The sequence below is a fragment of the Podarcis pityusensis genome, assembly GCF_964106645.2.
Source record: "Podarcis pityusensis genome assembly, chromosome: 15".
In the NCBI taxonomy this organism is placed as follows: Eukaryota; Metazoa; Chordata; class Lepidosauria; order Squamata; family Lacertidae; genus Podarcis; species Podarcis pityusensis.
Window position 1 is genome coordinate 1,242,846 of NC_138040.1, and position 10,968 is coordinate 1,253,813.

General features: G+C 48.3%; 1 protein-coding gene across 3 annotated transcripts in view; it reads right to left on the reverse strand.

Annotated features, from left to right (window-relative positions):
* The window catches only part of FAM222B (family with sequence similarity 222 member B), a 31,295-nt gene extending 20,710 nt beyond the window's left edge, over positions 1 to 10,585 (reverse strand). For all 3 annotated transcript variants that reach the window (XM_080983035.1, XM_080983034.1, XM_080983033.1), the window contains exon 1: positions 10,445 to 10,585. The gene's annotated coding sequence lies outside the window, so the exon portion shown is untranslated. The remainder of the gene's footprint in view (positions 1 to 10,444) is intronic.
* Between the last annotated feature and the right edge of the window lie 383 nt (positions 10,586 to 10,968).

Below are 10,968 nucleotides of genomic sequence, written 5' to 3' on the forward strand. Positions count from 1 at the left end.
AGATCCTTGGGAAAGTGATCTCCAGGACAACCATAAATGTGTTCCGCTTTCTTGTGAATGAGGACACACACACAGCCCTGACTGCAAACCACAAGACCAAGAGCCCTCAGTCGTGTGACCCTAAAACCGCCTCTGACATGGGAGAGAAAAAACTGAAGGACTGTTACATCTTCCCTTTAACACAGAACAGCAAGTTTTGTGCATTCCTCTCCCCTACTTCTTCCCTACCGATGCTACAAGATAAATAAAACCAGGCCTTGATTGCTTCTTCAACAAATGCAACAGGCACTTTCATTTACTGTCAGGAGCAGCAGCAGCAGCAGCTACAAGATATTCAAAAACTGCAGAACCTAAATGTGAAACCCCCCAGAATGACAACTTTAAAAGGGACGGGAACAAAACACAATAAGAAAGAACCTCAAAGCTGTAGCAGGCCTTTTTCTTTCCTTTACAAACATTACAAACCACTAAGGTTTAAAGGCAAAGGGAAGACTTAAACTACCTGGCAAGTCGTGTTCCCACTAAAAGGCCACTGATGAAGACAGGCTGCAATGATGAGCATGACTTTTTAACCAGACAGTTTCTCTCTTGGACACTGGGTGGGAGCATGAATCATTGTTTTGTCCCCATCTTCTCTGCAACCTAAGACTGTTCAGCAGGGGTGTCCAACCTGTGCCCTGCCCTATATGGGGCTAAACCTCTGCTCCCATTATAGTTGATCAACAGTCATGCTGGCTACTAGGAGCTGGAATCCAACAACATCCTGGATGGCCACAGCTTAGCCATCCTGCCTCACAGTTTCATATGGAACAATATTTGCAAATCATTGCTTGCCTGATTGCCTACGGAGAATGGAATCATGGCCAGGAGACTAAAGAAGGGAAGCTTCACAAAATCTGGCTCTCTATTTAGGGCATCACTAAATTCATTCCCTCTGTCTTTTCTTTTTTAAAGTGGGTTAGTAATTTTTGTGGAGTTACTTACAAGGGTGCACAATACTGCTGAGATTCTTTTGAGGTCAGCCTTGCTGTTAAGTCCACAAAAGTTACTAGGCCATACAAATTCTTACAAGCCTCTCTGCTTTTGTAATGCTTCAGTGGTTGCATCTTTTGCCAATCTGGTGACCTCCAGATGTTTGGGGACTAAACGCCCATAAGGGAGTCTTAATGCTGTACACCGTTCTGACATCTTTTAATAACCGGCAGTATATAAACTGAATAAATAACAATAAAAATAAATAAGTCCAGCCAGGACTTGTGGTCCTAAATACCTGGAGAGGACCAGGTTGGTTCCCAGCTCTACCTCTCTTTAAAATCAGAACCAGTGAAGGCAGTAACTCGTGTAGTACAGGGGGCTAGATGACCCCTGAAGTCCCTTTCCGACTTGACAATTCTGATTTTATAACTCCCACTGCCAGTTGCAGAAACCCCACATCCACTCTGGCAGATTCTATTTCAAGGGAGCTGAATTTATCATCTTAGATGTGAATTGAAGAAAGGAAAGGCAGTGGGATTGAGAGAGAAAAGCAAAAGGAGATCACCAATATATTTGAAGCTGTTCTTCCAGCCAGCTAAGGAAAAAATGTGCTTCCATGAGTTGGAGAGGAGGAGGGTTATTATACGTAGCTGCTTGATCACACATACCTGCCCCATCTCACCTGCTCCCACCTTTGCTCCTGTGGCTCCAAAGTCAGCTGCATACAACACTCAACACCTCAACCAGGACGTCTGCTCCAAACACATCAACAGGCTCTTTCTGACGCCTGGCAACTTCTTTTTCTTTTAAAGAAGAAACCTGAGTTGGTTGCCTTTCCACTAGTTGCGGCTTCCGGATTTCAACGGCCCAATGTTAATATTGCAAGCTGATTCAATGTGCCAGTAAGTTGACACCTTCACAATTTACAACAGCCTGGAGGGGTAGCTGATCACACTTACATTGTCGTCCTCTCCCACTGCCTCTAAGGCGACTTGTGGGGGATGATTCCACTTCACCTTGCAACCACCCTAGGAAGCAGAGCAGGACAAGAGATGCTGGCTTGCCAAAGGCACCAAACAGGTGAGCTTCAGTGCTTGGTCAGCAGCCGAGATCTGCTCTCCTGGCTTGCAAATAGTCCTGCTTGCCCCACCGCGCAGGAAGAGAGTCTGACTGCTGCTTGGGAGCAAAGTCTACAACAGAGGGAGAGCTGCTAACTCTGCACACCCTATCATTTAAAAAAATATTTTTTTTTTACTTTGTTTTGGGGGAGGGATGGGAAAACACTCCCACCTGAACCCCTGGAAAGCCAACTGCTGTCAGTCAATGTGGACTGTACTGAGCCAGAAAGAGCAATGGGCTGGCTCAGTGTCAGGGAACTTCTTACATTCCTATGAAAGGTCAGGTTTGGAGGTGGGGGTCCTGGCTGCTCTTCAGAGGGCTTCACTACCTTTGCTGTAATGAGCGAATCTGTAGAAGGCTGAGCATCAGAATTTTAAAAGCCCTCCTGCTCTCTGTCAACATCTCTAAAGCATGATGTACAGAGCAAATTTTGCCCAAACTGCAGCCATCCTTCCTCCTCGCCCCCCGGCCCTTTCTTCCCTTGACTTTCCTTTCTTAGCTCTGATGCTTCTATGATCTAAAGTCACAATGTCCCTCTAACTTCTGATTCACAGGCCAGACAGAAATCAACCGAGATTAAATCAGGGAAGATTCAGAAGGCTCAATTTGCCACAGTTCTCCCTTTAGATTTCGGCATACCCCAGGCTATCCCTTCAGCTCGTGACACTCTGCACCTCTCCTGCTGCAACGAGCACCCTCCAGACCCCCCTCCAGACCCGTGATCCCAAGCTGGCTCCTGGAAAAGGAACACCCAAACACCACCAAAAACTGGGGGTGGGGGTGGGGAATGCAAGTCATTCGGAGACCAAATGAGCAAGTAAGAAATTCCCCGTCTGCCATTTCCCATGCCTACTTGCCCAAGCAGCTTCTGCTTCAGCTTCCAGAAAGAATGTACGAAATCTGAGCTGCCACAACAGGGATGCGCAAACAGAATGAACTGGAGTATGGACCATCAACATCATTTTATTATTTGTACCCCCCACCCATCAGACTGGGTTGCTCCAGCCACTCTGGGTGGCTCCCGACAAAATATTAAAAACACAGTAAAACATCAAACCTTAAATAGCTTCCATACACAGGGCTGCCTTCAGATGTCTTCTAAAAGTTGTATAGTTATTTATCTCCTTGACTTCTGATGGGAGGGCGTTCCAAAGTGTGGGCGCCACTGCCGAGAAGGCCCTCTGCATCTTAGAGACATTAGCTTTCATTTCAAAGCAAAAAGACAAGCCTCTGACCCTTAAGGTTTGGAAGACAAGCTTGAAGTTGGAAGCATGTTACCTGGTAAACTCTCAGAAGTCAAGAGGACCTGCAGACCTTGAGGGGCAGAGCTCCAGCGCTCTGCAAATCCCAGGAGGACACGGGAAGGGCCCTGCAACCGGGTCAGTCCAAAGGCCAATTGAGTCCAACGTTCTGCTTGGTAGCTAGCCAGATGCCCCAATGGGGTGCCTGGAAGCAGTTCCTGAGTGCAACCACGCTCTCTCCAACAACCTCTCTGTGTGCCTTGCAGAAGAAGAATGCAAGCATTTTTGTTTGTTTTAAAAAAGCAAGCAAAAAGTGAAGGTTGCGAACAATTCTCATGGCCTGCTTCCGTAATTACAGATAAGAGTATGGGCAGTGTTGTGTCTTGAGCCTTGGCCCAAGAGTCATTTAGCTCAGCATCACACTGCTAGTCCAATTCTCCTGACAGGGAGACAGAGAAATATTTGGTAAGCAGAACCAAAGACAATGGTCCTAGACAAGTACCCATTCCCAAGATTATTTAGAAACAAGGGTCTCTCTGCCCTTGTGGAAGTGCAGCTGGGCATGGGCAAGAGGGGGTGGGGAGCACCCACTGACTGTCCCAGAAGAGGGAGGGGAATTTTTTTCCCCAAACCCTCCATTACTAGGCATTTTTGTGAATCACATAGAGGGGAGGGGAGATGAGGAAACACAGAAAGGCTTTCTATGTGGCTGAGGTCACGAGCTCCTTTACATCCAAGATTGCCCTTCAATTAATACACACTGAATACAGCATTAACAAACGCTTCCCTTTCCTCTTCCAAGTAAAAGAAAATTGATTATGCTGCTGCTGATTGGTTTCAGGAGATCAATTCTGAGAGCCAGCACAGTTCCTTCCTTGTCATGAGTGCAATTTGGTCAGCATGGTTGACTTTTGAGAATAAAAAGCCAAAAATCAAAAGGACTGCGCCATGTTGGTGCCAATGAGGTAGAAGCCAGGAATCTGCAGCCTTTCCCCAACCTACTTCACAATGACCTTTGGGTCCCATTCAACTCTACAATTCTACAATGCTGCCCTCCAAACCCCACCGTGCTTGACCATTGGCCATGCTGAGTGGAGATGATGGCAACTGAAGTCCAAAGACACTGCCAGTGACTCTAGAACAACATTCACCAACAGGTGCCCATCATCCCCAGGCAGCCCCAAGGCTGCTCTAGACCATGCCCCAGAATACTTTGCAGCATACCAAAAGGGGCCAGCCTGGGAAAGAAGCATTCAGCAGAGAGCCTCAGTGGGACCAACTCATATCACTGTGCAATCAGGCATACATAAGAACTCTCTCTTCCATCCAGGGGATGGAAAACCTAAATGTTTCCAATGCTTACTTGGCAAGGCAGCTCAAAATAGAAAGAACTCTGGGTTAACAACATATGCAGTGGATTGTCTCTAGGTCACCTCAACCAAACTAGTGCTCAAATCAGGTGGCCGCTAAGTTCAAAGATAAATTGCACAAGTAAAACCAAAAAGCAGCCACAGGCTTATTCAGACGCCTCGCTAAAAAAGACCTACATATTTTTAAGGAAACTCCACATGCTTGGAGTGTTCCTGTTGTATTTTAGCTCAGGGACACAAGTACATCCATTTTATTTCATGATGTTTGCAAACAGCCCTATTCCTCAGATGAAATAATAGGTTTAATAAAGTAAAGTCAGCCCATGACACTCTGGATCCAGACCATTGCTTCTGCTGCACACATACAAATTGAACTTAAATTAATGTTACATCTTAATAACGCTGGGTTTACCAAACTCCTACATGCAAGGATCAAATTTTACTTCTCAGCCATGAATCCCACAGCATTTGAGCTGTGATCTGTTCAACTTCAGACTTAAGATATCTTGGGCAAGACACAGTCCAATCTCATTTTTACAACCTGATCTTTATCATGTTTAATCAGAAGTAAATTCCAACGAGTTCAATAGTTAACCCCTTGAAGCTGCGGTCTCTTGCATGCTTCCCTTGCTTGGAAGGTAGCCATACTGAACTCAGAAGAACTTACTCCCACGTAAACATGAGAGGAGCAGATGACCCACATAATTACAACAACCGCCTTGTGTGATCTGAAGTGTTTTTACTTGGGATACAACCTGCAGTGAATTCAATGGCACTTACTCCTAGGCAGATGGAAGTAAATTAGGGTTGCCATACGTCTGGAATGTCCTGGACATAGCCAGAATATGGCAGTTGGAAACAATGTCCAGGCAGAAATTGCAAAAATTTCTGGGGAAATTTCTTTGAGATTTTGCAAAAAAGCTCAACAACTTTGGCCAAAAGATAAAAAATATTAGGGGAGGCAGCACTTTGGCTTTGCATGGTTTATTGGTTATAATGGAGGCAAAAGTGGGGGAGGCAGGGGTTAAACAGGCTGGAAAAAACCTGTGATACACTTCATGGAAAGTCTCAAGGGAACTGGAGGCAATTTGGAGGGGGGGGGAGGTTTAATGGAAGCATAACAAGCATGGCCCTCAGTTGTTCAAGGTCAGCAGTGCTTTTAGAGATATACATATGTAGTGAAAAGAAAAATCAGATCAAAGCAGTACTTACTTCTGAGTAAATATGCATTGGATTAGGCTGTATAAGAGGGGAAGAAGCAGAATAAATTCTCTTATTCTGAGGAGGTTATTTGATCAGGCTTGTTAGAACAGACCACCATCAAAACCTTACTTTGCTTACAGCGATTTCCTTGACTTCAGACACAGAAAAACGAATTTTTTTTGGAGGTGGAGGGGAGAATAAGAAAAGGGAACCAGATCATTTCACCTGCCACTCACATCCCCCATCCTGTAGCATTTGTCAAAAGCTGTTCCTCCATTTATCAAAGCTGTGCCACTCTTCCTTTTAATAATAATTTTAGAAAGTCAGCCTCAGACTCAACCCTGATGAGCTTTCTTGCTCCTCAGAGACTTCTGCACCCCCACTGCAGCAGGAGGGGACTTAGGCACGGGGAAAGCCAATCAACTCCCTGCAGGTAACCTCTATCTGCATCGCTAGCTCACCTGTGAAATGGCAAGTGAACAAGAATAGCAAATGTGCACATAGGGCTTGAGGAAGTTCTCCTAACACACCCCAAAAAGGCACAGGCAGGCCACAGACAATGCCACAACCTACCTCACTGCCAGCGTTTGCCAACTGGGTGCCCTGAAGGTGCTGGCTGGGGCTTATGGGAGTTGAAGTCCACAACATCTTGAGGGCACCTGGCTGGGAAAGGTCATGATATGCACCTTAGGAGCCAAGGAGCTTTCTGACTGTAAAACCAGAGTCCAGAGAACCAGGACTCAGTGCCTTGTCACTGAGCTATGATTTCCCACCCCCCACAAAATTCCTGAAGATTTGAACACAAGACTTGAGGGGCTCATTCTCTCTCAAGAAAATTACACATATATGATCAGGACTGGGGAGGAAAACATCTAGAAATCTAGCATCAGTTCCTAAATGGGCCACAATTGTCCTCCAACCTTGAGCACGGTTGGGGCTTAAAGTACTAGGAACTGGAGGGTAAATGTCTCAGCCCCATAGGTCAGGAATTGGGACCCTCCGGAAGTTGTTGGGACTCTGGTTCTCATCAGCTCCAGCCAGCATGGGATGGGAGCTGGAGTTCCTCCTGGGTATGATCATTTAAACACCCAAAGAGGCCAACTATTTAGGCTTCTCAATTTGGTAACTATACAGCATCGCTGACATGTGAGATGCATACCTCGGGTTTGTGATGAGCATATATTTATAAGCAGCTATCCTCAGTTTTCGATATCTTTCTGGTACAGACGCCCACCCAAGCTATCAACCGCCCTGATTACCAAGGAATCGGTCCTCCATTGATCCCAGTATCTCATGCTGAGGAAAGGTGATGTCCTGTGACAGGCTAACTTGCCCCAACAAAGTTTTCCAAGTATGTGGTAGTAAATATCCCCACAAAGATAGGGAGACCATAAACTCAACATGGAGATGGGGTAATTGAGAGCAGGGGCAGAACTCCTACCACTTACAAGAGCAGCAGGAGAGAGTCTGTCCAGCCTCCTGTTCTCACAGGGCCTAGCAAAACGTCTCTTCTGGGAAGACCACGAGCAGGACCTGGGCACAACAAAAGCACTCTCCCCATTCAGGATTCCCAGTAAATCAGTATCATCAATGGGGCTAGGAAAATTCTGGTTTGTGGCATCACAAAATTCTGGTTTTCAGCTTCACAGAAAGTGTAGAAGGATTCACAGCTCAGGGGCAGAGGTCCTGCTTTGTGTGCAGGAGGTTGCAGATTCAGTCGCCAGATAAAAATGGATTGAGTGCTGGGAACAATGCCCCTCTGCCTGAAAACCTGGAGGCCTGCTGCTGCCAGTCAGAACAAACAATTCTGGTTTAGATGGGACATAAATCCTGACCCAATACAAGGCAACTTCCTATTTATTTTTGTAAGCACCAGAATCCTTACACGTTCAGGAGCACCAGACATTCTCCCCCACTACTATCCCCAATTCTGGCAGCAGATATGTAGCCTGAGGAAGGGAGAGGCTGAGTCCATGACAGAGAGGAAATAATCCGAACTGGCTTTTCAAGCCAGATGCAAAAAAGGCCTCTGAGCGAGGCCGAGAATGGAAGTGGCAGCTTGATTAAAGCTACCTCAGCTCCCCATGACAGAACCGCCCCTCAGGCAACCAGCCATGGAATTTCACATGTTTGCAAACTCTGTATCAAAGGGGTGGTGGGTTTTTTGGGGGGAGGGGGGCATTGCATAATGAGAATAGGACAAAGTGGATTTCCCCCTAGATGGCACCCCCACCCCTCCTCTCTCAACCCATTCATATCATCTAAACTTGACTCATCAGACACTTCAACCGAGGCAGAGAGAACTGAGAACACCTAAAGAAATTTAGGGAAAGACCCTTAAGTGTAATTAAATCAGCCAAGCCTAGTCTCTCAATTCCAGGAGAAGCCAGAGGTAGTCTCCAAAAGGCACCTGTTCTTTTTGTTACTTCCCCTAAGAACAGCGGGGAGGGGGGCTGTCTCTCCAGGCCCCACCAAGACCAAAAACCAGCATCTTTTTGTTCCCTGCCTCCAAAATCCAGAGAGGACATTGAATGTCTCTGTGACAGAGGACAGAAGCAGGACGTGGTGCCTTCCAGGCCTGCCTGATGCAATGTCACTACCAGGGGTGCCCTTGCTGGGAGGTGAGGGAGCCTTCAGATCTGAATTCCTGCCACAAGGGAGCTGGGCAAAGGGACCTGAACAAGGAGAGCGTGGGGACTATAGGGCAAGTCTGTTTTGTAAAAGGACACATGTCCTAAATTGAATTCAAATTAAGTTTGAATTTCAGGAGAGCCTTGGACTGGGGAGGCGTGGCAGGTTAGACTGGCCAAGACTTAGGGGGCTGATATGTAGGGGCGGGGAAAGGTAACTAACTTACTGAACAAACCAGGTTCACTCAAGGCAGTTGCTCTATAGCATTAAATAGATTTTCAGCGGAACCTGCCTCCTTGACCAAACAGGGGTATGGGGCAAAGCAAGGTCCTAGACCATCCCTTATTAAAAAGAAATTAAAATTACCATGTCTATCCCCCCACACACCTTTGGAATGAGACCAAACCTTATTCCTACTGCTACTAAAGGTGGACACACACACACAGACGCCCAATTCAGCATGGTAGAAAACTCAAGAGGTGGTGCAGGAGGGTGTCATATCCAGGTAAAGACAGCAGGCAAGGCAAGAAGACGAATAAGGGAGAAGAGTGGAATTAATGATGGTGTCAGAGGAACAAGGAGCCAGGCTGAATTCTTTTTGGGGGTGGGGGAGAAGGGTGATGCCTTAAGGAGAGGAAATGAGAGAGGCTGCAAGCTGAAAGGGGTGGATATTGGTGATGGAGCAGGATATGGCACTGGGGAAAGATTTATGGGGGGGGGGAAGACCTCAAGAGAAAGTGGGGGCTGCAGTTTGCAATGGGGGAGAGAAGTGGAGTAAGTGCTTGAGCTGCAATGCAAGCTGCACTTCATTGTGGGAGGGGCAAGAGGCCCACCTCACACTGGGGGGGGGGGACCCAGCGGAGGCAGCTAGTTCAAGGACCCAGGTGTGGGGAGGGGAGAGAGAAATGATGCAAGAGCAAACATGAGCAGCCCCAGCTGGATTTGTGCAGGAAGGAAAAGGAAAAGAAAGCAGGAGCCCACCTGATGGAAAGAGGAAGCTGGTGGGGGGGGGGAGAGGCTGCAAGTTCAAGAGGTGGGGGTGGCTGCAATGGAAAGAGGAGACTCTGATGGTGCAGGAGGAGGAGGAGCAACTCAGGCCGGAAGGGGTTTTTTTTGGGGGGGGGCTTCCCTAAGAAGCGAGGAAGCAGGTGACTTTGCAAGTTCAAAATCGGTAGGCAGCTAAGCAGGGGCAAAGAAGGAGGTGCAGCCAGAGGAGGCTCCTCAGCAGCAGCGGGATTGGGGGCGGGAAGAGGCCCCACCGACCCCCTGGGGGCATTTTTTCTTTTTCCTCTAACATTCATCTTGATACTGGGATTGGGGAAGAATGACAAAAAGGGGTGCGGGGGGAAGAGCAGCAGATGAGGCTACCATCTTTATCGAAACAAATTTTAAAATGGGGTGTTTGAATTTGGAGCAGGCTGAAAAAAACACGTGTATATATAGATATATAGATATACTGTACATATATGTGAATGTGTGTGGGGGGGGGATAATCCTCTGTTCCCCACCTCAACAAATGCAAAATAAATGGGAGGGGGGATGGACTTCCCCCAGGTCTCCCTAATTGCCCCCCAAATACACAGCCCCCCTCCATCGTCCTAAGCCCCCCTTAACATCCCCATTAATTACTCCACAAATACACAACCCCCCAATTATCCCCCCATTAGTTACCCCACAGTCGCCCCCCATTAATTCCCCCCCCACGCAGAGAGGCCTTGCATGCCCCCCCCTTTTCGGGTGGGTTTTTTTTTGCCCCCCTCCCCCCAGGTAGGCCCTCCGCCCCTCCCCCCACCGGGAGCGGGAGGGGCGCCTGGCCGGGCCTGAGGAGAGGCGGGGAGGGTGTCTTTACAACCGCCCCCCCCGGACAAGCCCCCCCCCGGTGCAGCTTCCCTCCGCCTCACCCACCGTGGGAGCCCCCGCCCGGCCCTCATGGCGCCGCCGCTTCGCCTCGCCTCGCCTCTCCTCTGGCCGCCTTCAGCCGCCGCCGCCGCCGCCTTCTTTCCCCTCAGAGCCGGCTCGGCCGCTCCCCCCCTTCTGCGCACGCGCCGCCCGGCCCAGAAGCGGCTCCTCCTCCTCCTCTTCCACCAGCACCGCCTCCAAGAGGGAAGGGTCACAGCAGCAAAAAAGGGCACACGGACACTTCCGGCTCTCTGTTAGGGGCTGGTGGGGGTGGAGTGGCGAAAGAGAAGAGAGGCTCGGCCTTGAGGTTTGTTCGTTTCTGCGGGTTCGGAGCAAGGCGAGATAACAGATAACGTGCACGTGCGCGTTCTTTTCCATCACACCCACCGTATCTCCGGAGGTCAAATGGAAACCGGAAGTGATAGTTACGTTGGGTTTTTTTCGTTTGAGACGCGGACCTTTCCTTATCTCTATGGCTTTTTTGTGCCAGTCTCTGCATCGCTCGCTACTGTGCTATGGAGGAAATGCCG